Source organism: Colias philodice, chromosome 16 (assembly GCF_061535455.1).
Source record: "Colias philodice isolate Cphi_HAF_F1 chromosome 16, ilColPhil1 Martin Lab GWU primary, whole genome shotgun sequence".
NCBI classification, from domain to species: Eukaryota; Metazoa; Arthropoda; class Insecta; order Lepidoptera; family Pieridae; genus Colias; species Colias philodice.
Window position 1 is genome coordinate 1,987,771 of NC_143101.1, and position 14,106 is coordinate 2,001,876.

Sequence of the window (14,106 nt, forward strand, 5' to 3'; positions counted from 1 at the left end):
AAATTTTAAATTAATTAAATTCATTACTATCCCAGAATTAACACGAGCGAAGTCGGGACGCGCAGCTAGTAAACAATAAAAGATAAAAAGTTCATCACAGGCGCCTCTGTAATTTATAGCAGCCTTGCAGATGCAATTAATGTAATTACTACTAAATATAGTTGACGTATTATCTGACCGCACGAATAATAAGTTACGAATAATGTGAACAATACGTTATTGTATTTTATTAATAATACTTTAAAGGATAACGGTGTGTCGTAGTGTAAGTCTGGAAACTCTTCGTCAAATTTAATTTATGGCTATATGCCAACCAAGTGGTGTATACCTATGCGCGTTTTTAGTCTCAAATGGGTGTCATACGGTTTGGTATTGTACTGTGTACAGTGTGTATAAAAAACTATAGTTATTAGTTATTATTATTTCTATTCAATACAATCTAGTAGTGTTTCTAGTAGTATAGTGTAAATATTGGTTTATAAGAGAGAAAGAAGGAATATTCAAGGATTTATTCACTCAATAGGGAAAATAAAAATATGTACATTTCCTATGCCCGAGTGAATCACTTGCGTGCAAACGTTCGTACTACGTACTTCGTAGTATATTATTATTAGTCTGTGGTACTATGTATGAAAGTTTGCACTGATGTAGGGGAAAACTTTTAAAAATATGTTTCTACAATTTTTTAAGTAAAAGCCGGCAAATCAACTTTGATTTTTGAATAACGATACAACAATAATCACAAAATAGCGTGACACGTATCGAAAAGCTCGTCCATTTGAAAACGGTAATAAATCTTACGGAAACTCAAACTGAATTTATTCATGCTACATTTTAGGTAACATTTTAATCATCTAACGACACTATTTTATATTAAAAGCACATCCTTATAATATATCAGCTTGATAGATAATATTATTATAACATAACGACTTCCTTACCGCTGCTAAAGTGATAACCGATTTATAGCCTTGATGTATCTAGACATGGTTGATGCACTACGGTCTACCTAATTATCTTTTAGCTATATTTGAAATAGATTTTGACATGCAGGTTAATTATTATTTTTAGCTTAATTCGTGCAGAATGCAGATTTTAACTGACTGAAAAAGGAATCGATTTTACATTGTGTGATATTTTTTTTATTTTATTATACTTAGTTAGTTCCAATAGGAGCGGAGGATGGTAAAAATTTATAAGTATGAATGTTTATACATATTATGATTTATGATACCTTCATAGTGTTTTTGTTCTGTAAATTAGAAAACTCTTCGCTATTTGAACCGTAAAATGTAACCAACTGTATTAATATTCAAATATGTGAAATATTTACTGGCATTAGTCACATAGTCAAAATAACTAAGAAGCTAAATATGGTATAGAACCACAGAACGTTCCACCTTCTATATCCCTAAGTACCACGAAACAAAGGAATTCCCTTACAGTCAAGCCTCACAAAGCCTGCCAATTATAATATTACTGTCATGGGAAAATAAACTCTATATCTTTACATTCAAAACACATTTTGGTTTGCTAGTATATTATATAGTCAGGTAAAACCTTTACGTGCTTAAATAAATGACGATAAAGACGTAAAATAATTGACTTGTGTAAAAAAATTGTTATGGGAATTTGTTTAGTTTTAGTTTAACAAATGAGAGAATAGTTTCAAATTTAAATATTTACATTGTTACAGGAGATACGTGAAGGAATTATTTGTTTATTTATTCAGAGCTTTACTCTACATTTGTCAATTAAAATGTGTTGTTAGGTCATCCGAAATTGGCATATTATGTAACTAGTAATAAACATTATGGCAGGATTTGTTATTATTATTAAGGTAGGTATAACTTCGGTACAAGTGATATGATATTACAATCGTTTTAGCGCTAGTCTGATTATAGTTTTTTTAATAAAAATCAAGAAGAAGAGAACACATAACATAGTGGAAATTTTCAATCGCATTTAAAAGCCTTTAAAAATAATATCAACATTTTTAATACAAACTTATTCTCAAACAATATAGTGCCACAGATTATTAAATAGTTGGACAGATCACTAAATATTTTCTGTAGCAGTTAATTTTGCACATTCATTCAACAGGCAACCTGAAATAAAATTATTTGCATTGCAAATGGCTTTTTTGAACATATCTTCATGGTTGAGAGAGTAACAATGTATTGAAATAATGTTTTTATGTTAATATATTCGCATCCTGTGAGTTGTTAACAATTGAATAAAATGCGTTTTTGTGTTGCATCGGACGCTTACAGACAGTATAGTGAATAACTTTAAACAAGCATTTAAAAAATTAAACTATGGGAAAATAGCATGTCATTGAAATTGCAAAATGTGACGTATGCAAATGTTTAAAATTGATGGCGAAACTATTATTTTCATAGACAAAATTCAACTTCAATACTCTGAACTGAAATTTCAGGATTAACGTCATAATATAAAAACGACCCTTTATTTCGCCATAGCACAGACTAATAATAATATACTACGTAGCCATAGTAATGTTTTATGTTAACTTTTTTGCAATATTTCGATAAGGACACGCGATCGATCGCGTGTTGGAAGTTTTATAGTACACTTGCCGTATAAAAACAATTTGCAATCATGTGTATATGTTGCAGGGAAATGAGGATATCAGACATTTCGCGAAACACCCATATTTCTATGTAGTTTTTGAAAAAGTAACCTAACTAACGACGATACGAGTGACTTCTTCATTCATTCTGCTCTTCACTAGATTTACTTTTAATGAAACGCACTATCTATTTTAAGTAAAATATGCAATAAACAAGACCTATTTACCTGCGACATATAGAAACTCCTTGACATAGGTTGAGGGTTCTTATAGGCAAGCGCTTGCAAAAACCTATAGCCTAGTTTACCTACATCAGAGTAATTTACATTGTAAATTAGTAATCTTAATGTAACAATGTAATGTTTTTACAGTCTTGCTAATAAATACTTTATTGTTACCTATTTATTTTTGTGTAGGCGCTTGAAATTTAAGTATTGTAGGTAAGAATTAATAATCAATGTACATAATATATGACGGTACTTAGGTATCAATATAAAATCATTGAAACTGGTTTAATGGCTAAAAAGATTAATGTAAGTCTGTATCTGATTATAGGTACGACAAATCTTCAGTTAATACGGGCTAAGCACATAGGTACCTAATATTATTATATTTAATAAAAAAGTCAGTATCCACCTCGTTCATACACTATCTATTTTATAAAGGTTTTATAAAGTAGTACCTACTTGGTAATTAACAATCTATTAAAAAACAATTTTCAGTTACAGACTGTCTAAATTTTTATTTCACTTTTAAATTTAAAATAATTTAAATAATTAATAATTAGGAATTATTATCATCCAGTAATATAATTCCGTAATAATGTTTTCTTAAAAAAACATAAACAGCAGTTAACCACCGGTAGCGCTGACGCCACTTGATAACCTCAAAATAAGTCGCAATTAATTAATATTACATCGTAATAATAATTATTGTTTATGCACAATTAGACGTTTCCTGCATATTTAATTAATTTACAATATTGTACGCCTCGTTACGGGACAGCGCCATCTAGCAGGCGATAGTGAGCTTTTGATATAAGCGCCATCTGTTGTCGAGTAGATAGTACTAAAATTGTAAACAAATTCTTGGATGATAAGTTCTTACTTCTTAGCTCTTACATTGATAAACAAATAGATATAAAATTAAAATTGATTTGAAATTATGATTAACAATATTTTAATATACATTAAAAACATATATATTCGACCTAATAGATACCTATTGGAATTAACCGAAGGATTTTTAAACTAAATTTAACCTGTTCCTAAAAATTATTACGATTTTCACAAGGAAACAAAAATCCGTTCAAAAATTCATTTTTTATTTTTCTAAATAAATGCACAATGATGATGTGAAGTATTAAAAATAAACGTTATTCAGTCTAATACATTTACACATCAGCTGTGCAAACAATATTTAGTCAACGCAAGAAGAAAAACATATTGAAAATAATGTTCAACAAGTCAGTCTAGATATTAAAATTACCTAGGTAGGTACCTACTTATATCAAAACTTTTTTTTTAAATCTTAGATAGGTAGGTATCTTAGTTTACCATTTTTTGTTCATTAATGATCCTGTAAAAATTATTTTTTCATTTCATTCGCTCGTTCCCAAACGGATAAGAATTATAAACTACGGCATGTTTACATTAACGAACATTATGTAATGATGAATTTCGTTCATTCACAAGTTTACAATTTACAAGGAAACCTTACTCAACATGTTTTACTTTAGAATCGGCAGCGACGATTGATTAAAACCCGCAACTTTTAATAAACAAAAACTAAAAATAACGTTTACTTCATTCATGAAAAGTAAATTAACTATTAAGCAATCTCCTAATTTTAAAATGGAGTGTTAAAATTGATTGATAAAATATGTTATGTAGCTATAACAAGGCTGAATACAGCCTGTTAGCTTTGGAAGAAAGTCTTTAGGTATTTATTAGTCACGTTGTTAACAAATCTTCTTATTGTTTGTTATCTTATTTGTCGTATCAGAATCGAATACCTTTAGAAACAATGTATAAACACGTGAGTAGATAACTTTATCTTTCTTTTCCTTACAATATTGATTTCTCATTTGTTCATTTCCTTTCATTGAAGAAGCATTGATTCCTTTGAAATAAAGTCGCCCACTCATTAACAATAACAAAACTTAATCAAATAGTAAAAATAACTCTAGTACTTCTTACCAGTGTGAAATCCACTTAACACCAATTGGAAGTTGGTCGAGCGGCCGGCGAATGATCAACAACGGACGAACTACGAAGCAGTTAGATTTTGACAGCGACTGTGAAAGCTACGCCGTTTGGTTGCGAACGCAACTATCGCGCGCATTTCGTATTCGAATTTCGAAATATTAGAATAAAAAATATAGATTAAATATAGTTCTAATCACATTTCATAGATAATAAAATTACAATTCGATTGTTTTTTTTTGTGGCCGAATTTGTTCGAATTTTAAAGTGAATTTGTGTTTTCGAGTGATTTAAAAAATTAAAAATGTTTGTGGCGTCTGTGTCCGTGTAATTCGATTCAACTAGAATTTTTGGTGAGTTTTTGAATTACTTGATTTTTTTTACATTTTAATTTTAAATGAAAAAAAAATGGACAAATTTAAAACATTGTTTGACAATGCAACAATAAGAATAAATTAAACTTGAATCTTTATCTATATTCTAGAAGATAGATTCGAAAAATCATACATAATATTTATTAGTTTTATCGTACTAAATTAATTAAACTTAAAATAAATATTTCAAAATGCATTTGCTTAGTATAAACCATAAACACGATAAAAAAACTCGATGTAATAACATTATAATTACATGTTAGATAAGAATAAACACATATTAAGTAAGAACTAACTGGGATGCGGAATAAAGAGCTTATCGGTGACCTGTCGTTCAATTTGATACATTTGATAATAATACGTCTATACTAGGGTTGACACGAGATAGCAAAAATAAAATAAAAAATACACAAAAAAATATTGGACAGAGTCCAAAGGATGGACCAAACAGCATTAGGTGAATGTGTAGTAAATTAAGTACATATATGAAATGTCTATAATATTATAATAGAATTTAACAGCAATACGCCCCGGATTGGTGGAAAGACACGGGTTCGAATGCCGCCCCTTGATCAATTTTTTAATATTTTATATTTAAAGAAAGAAAGAAAGAAGAAAGAAACCATTTATTCCAACACACACAACACAAATGGTATATGGTTTCTTTCTTCTTTCTTTATTTAGTCAAACTCCCTTCCATCTCAAACTTTACTTCCAATAGTTTTTAAGTATACCAACCATTTTAAAACTCTTTTTTAAAAAAAGCTCTGCTCAAGGAAGGGAAAGCTATTTTAAAGAAGGCGTTAATTACCTATTTATTTTAACTAACTTTGGTAATGTTCGTGTTATAAATTAAATACAATTAAGTTGTTCTAAAACTGCATATCTATTTTTTACTGATATCTAATGCGTTCCTCTTCAACTTCTTTTTATATCGTATCGTTGTTAAAGTATTTACTTAGAAAATGTTTAACCACTTCTATTTACTGTACTAAAAAGAGATAACATATCAATTAGCACAATTAAAGGGAATATTAAAAATTATATGTAAGGCTTTTTTTTGTATTTTGCACCTATAAATCGATGAAATGCAAATATGAGTTGATAGTAAAGAAAACATTCTGAATTAGGTCGCAATCCTGTAGTCGTGTAATAAATCACAACATAAATAATTGATAATAATATTATTGTAATTTATTGTCGAGTGACAGCCCTAGCCGCTAGTGCCTTGAACTTAAACGCGATAACCCGTTCCGCGTTACTATTACACTACATATTGCCGAAGTTCCGCATATTAGGGCAATATGTACCCACTGTTTTGGTGGTGTATATGCGTTTCCCCAGAAAAAGAGTAATCTTTTTCAGGGAAATTAAGAATTACTGCTCACTGATTTGTGTAGGGTAAGAAGAAATAATGAAAATCTTTAATATACATAGTAGGTATTGAATATTGATATGAAAGAAAATCTAAACACAAAGTTACTTTTATCATATTACATTCATATTGCCTAGCTTCGAAAAGGTATCTAATAATCTAAGAACGAAGTGCAATATAATTGAAAAGGTACTATAACTTAGTTAAATTCAGATTTCCAAGTGCAAGCAAGCATTTTTTTATCCCAAAACGTTTACAATATTCGATCTTCGAAACTCGTGAGTCAATAATTTCGTAATAACAATTTTTTTACATGATATGTCCTTAAAAACTTTCGCTTACAAAATAAAGGATATCAGTGGGAAAATCCACACGGATCGATCGTCACTTACAGGGTTAGTTGAGAGGTCACCCATTTCTTTTAATTTTGTAACATAAAATTATGAATATTGTTGTTTAATTATTATTTACTATTCTGTTATTATAGACAATGTACCTGTGACGTTTCTCATATCTTATTTATGTTATGTTGATTAGAATAGATATTATTTATGGCTAATTTTAATATTTGATAATCAGTAGATTCAAAAAAATAACGAGATAAATGCTATTTTAAATAACATTTGAACGTAAAATTTATATGTTTCTGAAAATATACACAAGGTTCTATGGTCGTAAATAGAAAAATCTGTATTTGTTCCGTAATCTACGAGACTATAGGCTGAATAAAGACGCGAAATTTTGTGGGTCATTTGTAACAGGATGGCGGTTCTACAGGAGTCTTAGTACGCAATGACAAAAAGAAAAATGATGGTCCGAATGCTGATACCGGATGCGTTAAGATACTGTAATATAAAATAGTTTGGAAAATCCAAAAGTGCACGCCTCATAATTTTTTTTTTAATAATTATTTATTAATTATTATTTTTGTTTATTTAATAACAATTAAACCACATCGAATCAGACCCTGAAAAATGAAAGGGTTCTATTCCTGAGCATACTCAAGCGTAAGAGATAAAAAAAGACTCGATTAGTAAAGTATTTCGGTCGCTATCGTGTTAACAAGAAAAAGGATCCGCACATACAGACACACGGACGTCCAAGACAGAACTTTTTTAAACTGTTTTTTAACTAGTTTAAATAACAAAAATGACATCAAAAATATCATGAATGTTAAAAATAGTGTTTTTTCTTAATATGTGTGTGTATGTATTATCTTACAAGTGCAATGTATGATACATAAAGACATTTTAAGGGCTTGGTCTAGTAGTGCAAACAAATGCATCCTGTCATCCTATATGTAAATAATACAAATGTACTAAGGGAAAGTTGCTCCACTTAATTTTTAAAAATTAAATCATTCGTATAATTTAATATTCGTAATAAGTACCAAAAATGACAATTTGAAACAATTTTCGTGAAAATTACACCGGGTGATTTTTTTTTATCAGTACACAAAATTTGCGAATACTTTCTATTGATATCTTCAACTTCATGTTTATATAACTGATCAACTTTTACAAAGAAATTTGGACGAAATATAAAAAAATAAGCTTTCCATACAAAATGCATAACTCTATAATACATTTTTTTCGACCTAAGTTTCTTAGTGAAAGTTGTTGAGTTTAACTAATAAAACGGATAAACAAATTTTGTATTTAATAAAAAAAATGTAATGTTTGTGTTAAAAAATTATAAAATAGAAAAATACGCAAATGAAAACAAAAGATATTTATTTCTGACTAGCTTCCGCCCGCGACTCCGTCCGCGCGGATGTCAGTCTTCGCGTCTTCTACAGATTTATTATATTATGTATAATATATAGATTTATATTGATAAACCTAATAAATCTTTTGCTAGCATTCTGATGCTTTATCGGTTGCACTGGATTTATCTCTTTTTTTTCAATCGCTTGAATGATATAACTAGGATGGGTCCTTGATGGGCATCGAATGCTGAAGTCTCGAATCAATCAATTCTGACAGTAGGTAATTTATGTAAAATCCAATAATGGTCCATAATTTTATTTTGCCTAAACGTTACATACTTTTTTAGGGTTCCGTAGCCAAAATGGCAAAAACGGAACCCTTATAGTTTCGTCATGTCCGTCTGTCCGTCTGTCCGTCTGTCCGTCTGTCACAGCCGATTTACTCGGAAACTATAAGTACTACAGTGATGAAATTTGATGGGAATATGTGTTGTATGAACCGCTACAAAAATATGACACTAAATAGTAAAAAAAAGAATTGGGGGTGGGGCCCCCCATACATGTAACTGAGGGATGAAATTTTTTTTTTCGATGTACATACCCGTGTGGGGTATCAATGGAAAGGTCTTTTAAAATGATATAAAGTTTTCTAAAAAACATTTTTCTTAAAGTGAACGGTTTTTGAGATATCAGCTCTCAAAGTCGTAAAAAGTATGTCCCCCCCCCTCTATTTTTATAACTACGGGGTATAAAATTCTAAAAAAAATAGAGGTGATGCATGCTAATTAACTCTTTCAACGATTTTTGGTTTGATCAAAGTATCTCTTATAGTTTTTGAGATAGGTTGATTTAACTGTAATTTATTATATTTGCTGCTACGGAACCCTTTGTGCGCGAGCCCGACTCGCACTTGGCCGGTTTTATTATATATTCTATTTTATATATTCCAGTTTTAACGAATGATTCACTCCAGTCCTAACAGCAAATAAGCAGACTTCTGCTTCTGCAACGTTTAGTTGTCCCTGAATTTGGAAAAAATAGTCATGATTCTTATCTATGACAAAAGTGTTATTTTTTGCATTGTATTTCAAATATTAAATTTTTTTTAACCGCATCTTCCGCATTCATGTCTTTTGCCGGAATTAGACATTTAACTTCTACTAGTCCCATTTTCCCTTTTTGATATGGGAGTGTATAAAGTAAATTTTTTAGATATTTCTCGTTATACTTTTAAAAAGTTATTATTGTCATTTTGCTCATTAGGTAAAGTAATTTCGATATCAGTTTTAAGTTTTTTGATACCTGCAATAATAACGTCATAATCGCCTGCACATACTTATCGATTACACCCTGTATACAATCCACCATCCACATTCATAATGTTTTCCTGTACTCCTCTCCTTTACGCTGTTCACCGATACATTTTAAATGAGTAAATCTGCTACCACTGAAGGATGTTTCATTGTGATCAGCAAATTTTCACCACTGTTGTCGATTATTTGTTTTTCATTTTTAATCAGCAATTGGGAATCATCAGTTTTGTTTTTTGCAGATTGGTGATGTACCCTAACAATACGTCGAAAAGGGAAAGCATCAACGAATTATCGTTTTCGTCCTCTTTTTTTATTCTTCGCGTCTCTGTTACTTCTGTTTGTTTAGTTCTCAACCCCACTGAATTTTGATGATGTGATGATAATCCATTCGTTTTAATATTGGTACTTAGAGTTTTTTGGTAGTTTTGTAGTTAGACTAAATTAGAAATGGTGGACTAAATTTGTCAGCGCGTCTGTAAGATCAGAATATAAAACCAACATCCTGTATTTAAGTTACAAAATTAATAATCAAACAACATGCCGCTACGTTGAAAATGACTAGAAGAAAAAATTAAAACACCTCGGATCAATTTTGGAGTAAACAAATCATTTTCCCCGTATGGGGATTTCCCCGGATGAACTTGGGAAGTTCAAGTTCTCAATACAAGTTTATATTATATTTCGTATTTCTCAAACGAAAAATAAACATTTTTGGAACTTCAAAAAAATTATATTATAAGAAAATTTATGAGCTTACTTTAGTTTTAAAGAAATATACATCCCCTTACTGACACCCCGTAAAATAAAGAAATTGTTGCCAATCACCTTTGCAATCTATTTGGTTTCATTAACTTTATGTTCGAAGATAATTTTTTTTCTAGTAGTTACACGCGTATTTTTTTCGTTTATTTTCCATATCGAAATCAAATGTTTAAAAATACGAATATTTGCACAAAACTAAGATAAAAATAATCAATTAACAAAAATATTAAATTTAATGAAGTAGAGCAACTTTCACTTCGGTATGAAGGAAAATCGAGCGTAGAGCACACGTCAGAACGCTCCGGCCCAAGGAGCGCGACTAAAGAAATTCGCTAGGATTTTTCCTTATTATTTTAAATATTTTTTTAATATTTAAAGAATTATCAAAATTCAAAAAAAAATTTTTTTAAAGGATTAATACTCATTGGTCTTCAACCAACTCGAATAAATTAATGAAAAAAATAACTTTTAGCAGTATTTATCAATCGATTTTGTAAGGCAAAAAATGGGAAATTTAATGAATTTATAACGCTCTAATTAAGAAAATCATAAGTTTTTCGGCAATTGTATTCAGCAGTTTTTAATAACGACTATATAAGGATAATAATGCGCTGATCAGATTATGTAAATTGTAATCGGTTGCAACGTAGTGAGTGCACAAACTTAGCTCGAAATGATTTTGGGGGAAAGAGACTTATCTTGAAGGCCTGATTAAGGTAACATAAAGTAACTTTATAAATGTGAAAAAATTCACGCGCATTGCGTATATAACACTAATTGATAAACAAGAAAAAAAAAATTCAGTTTATCATTTCATTAGCCGGGAAAAAATTGTCAAATAACTTGTTGAAAACGCAATTTTGCTAGACTGCAGCCTTAAGTTTGAAAAATCAGATGTTTTGCGCGAAGTGACAGTAGTACCCACCTCAACGCTTCGCTTATGAGGCGTGCAATATAACAGTATCTTAAGATAAAATATCATAGTATCTTCACCGTGTGTGACGCGCTTAAGGCGGTTGGTTTGATACGACATGCATAGACAGATAGTTACTACCATTTTGTAATAATATTATGCGATATTTCTAAAAAATTACCACAATAATCTAATTTAAGGCGGACGCTATATGTTTTACTTTATCATTACACAATTTCGGATTTCCTAATATTCCTATTTCCTGTAGATATAATAAGGTAAGGATGTGGGGTTTGCCTGCTCAAGATCCCATGCTTATCAAACCTGAATACCAACATTAAACGCGATTTTAATGCCGTTAAAATAAATTCACTCTAACAAAGATTTTGTATGTATTAAATGCAGTTTTATGTTGTTTATGTTTTGTAAAGTGAATTAACAACGAGCGGATGAAACGCAGGCTATTTAAAGCTTTTCTTTTAATTCGATAATCGAATACATTTTTAATAATAATAATAAAAGTGTACAGTGTAGTGTGTAGTGTCACAGGCAAATGATTTTAATCATTTATTACGTAAGTAGACATTTTTAATGTGTAATGTGTAATATTAGATAACATACTGTAGTGCATTTATATTCGAAAATAAATAATCATTGAGTGGAACACAAAACATTGCTAAATTTCATAAAGAATCATACATAAGCATTTTTTACTCGTTTATCGACGTTTTTCTTCGCGTTTTTGTCGCTCATGTATGGACAGCCTTAGCATAAAACAATTTTATTTATATACAAAGATTTATGCACTCGATGGCACGTGGGCGAGGAAGTTGTTACAAATTTATAGTTTTTCATACGGATGATAAAATAATAAAATAGCTTGATAATTCAATATCTAGGGCTATGCATTACGAAATGATTTATTTATTATATCTGTTTCTGGATTATTTTAAGGTTAGAGAAAGCTCAAATTCATGGAAATAATATCTAGGAGAAGGAGTGCTTTCTTGTTTTAGATGCAAATTGCAATATATTTATCCTAAAGAAAGTCCCAGCATTTCTATTACATATTTTATACTTAGTTTAAATATTTGTATTATTTCAAGAAGTCTTGTGAACACATTGATGCTTAAGAATTAGAAGAAATCACTAAAAGCAGTCGGACATTTCATCAAATGTATGCATATTTTGCATTTCGCGGTGCACTACCGTTAATTGCAATGTATTTATTACACCAAACAATGACAACTTTGAAGTATCCGCTATAGCAAATACAAAAACGGTAACGGGATTGCACCATACCTCAGAAACATTTTATAATTATATGAGTGGGAATTTACACATAAATATCTAGAATTATCAAGAACCTTAGTTTATTAACCGGGCGTTGCTACTAGCAACGTAACGGTAAACGCAGTTTAAACAATCGGATGTTAAACAGTAGTTTAACTATGACTGGGGTTTGTTAGTAAATGCATTACAGCAAATAGATATCTGCTAACAAGGTAATCAATACTGTAATACATGTCTACTGGGTTTTACAACTTAACAATATGGTCAGCTATTCGACTGCTTTATTATATACAAGCTGCTTCCTCTGGCTCTTTTAAGTGATCTCAGATTTTAAGAGCTATTGTTTCAATGCAAGCACAATTTTCTTTCAGTAAACCAAAAATCGTTTCAGCAGTTCTGGAGTCATAACTCGTGTAAGAGACACACACTATAATTTACTGCCCCTTAGTTTTACTATACACAAAGAATAATAAGTAAAATTGTTTATAAAAAAAATTAAATCAATTTTTAACTTTTTAAGCCATCCAAATTTCTTTCTCTCTTTACAATATTATTGATATTCCCACGCTAAATTTCGTTTGATCAGCGGCCAATTTGACCCAATTACCAGGAGAGTATCACGTGTGAAGATATCTGCGTCTCACCACTAGTCTTGACAAGTGCTAATGATGAGACACAGATTAATATTAAACTGGATAAGACAACGCAACGTGCGGTGATCGTGTAACATTTTCTTGTTAAAAGTGGTGAAAAGCGCTTAGCTTGTGCCCTTGATTGACAGCTGCTGTGGAAAAATGTTTGCACGTAAGTAGAATATCATAGTAACTGGATATTATTTCACTTTAGAAAATATCTGGTTGTGTTTTGGAAAACATGTCGAAATATCTACTCTCTATCTAACGTTTATAAGCATAACGAATTTAATTTGTATAAATTCACGTGTCAAGATAAAAATTATTAGCACCGGTAACCTTGAATGATTATAAAGCTCACTATTGAATTAGTAATCCTTATTTGTAAGCTCTCACTGTAAATATCTATTCTCTTCGATAACACACAGAGCACGTACCTACACCTGAAAAAACTTTGCACCATCTTGTTTAATACACATTAAATCCGTGTTCCTCAATGAGGTTACGAAAGTGCATTTTGAAGTGTTCTCTGATACAAAGAAAAGTGTACTTAAACGAATAATGCCTCTAATTTATTAAATTAGACCTCCATCGATGAGAAGTGCATTCATACTTGCAACATGCAATGCATTTGTTTTTGCGTGTGCATACAAACATGATTTCTAAAAATTGTTCTTTTGTTAGTAAAACATCCTCTATTATTTTTCAATATCTTCATTGTACGTTCATTGGATTGTTACTAACTATAGATATGTTGAAATTTACTTGTGTAATAATTTTATGTGCGTAATAGCATTGTAAATAGATGCAAAGTATGTATACTGTTCGTAGAATGTATACTGTGGTAATGGCGCCTTTCATAAGAAGTCTTATTCAATAAATATTTATGTTTAACTTTGAGTTTGAAACGTTTTTGTCGGGCCTTTACAAGTTAAGTCA

At 30.3% G+C, this 14,106-nt stretch overlaps 1 protein-coding gene across 2 annotated transcripts in view; it reads left to right on the forward strand.

The window, feature by feature from the left end:
* The window catches only part of LOC149481450 (phospholipid phosphatase 2-like), a 78,619-nt gene that overhangs the window by 10,867 nt on the left and 53,646 nt on the right, over positions 1 to 14,106 (forward strand). Inside the window, exon 1 of one of the 2 annotated variants that reach the window (XM_089705029.1) lies at positions 4,862 to 5,150. The exons of the other annotated variant lie outside the window; for it this stretch is intronic. The gene's annotated coding sequence lies outside the window, so the exon portion shown is untranslated. Of the gene's footprint in view, positions 1 to 4,861; positions 5,151 to 14,106 lie in introns of those variants that run through there. 2 annotated transcript variants of the gene reach the window in all.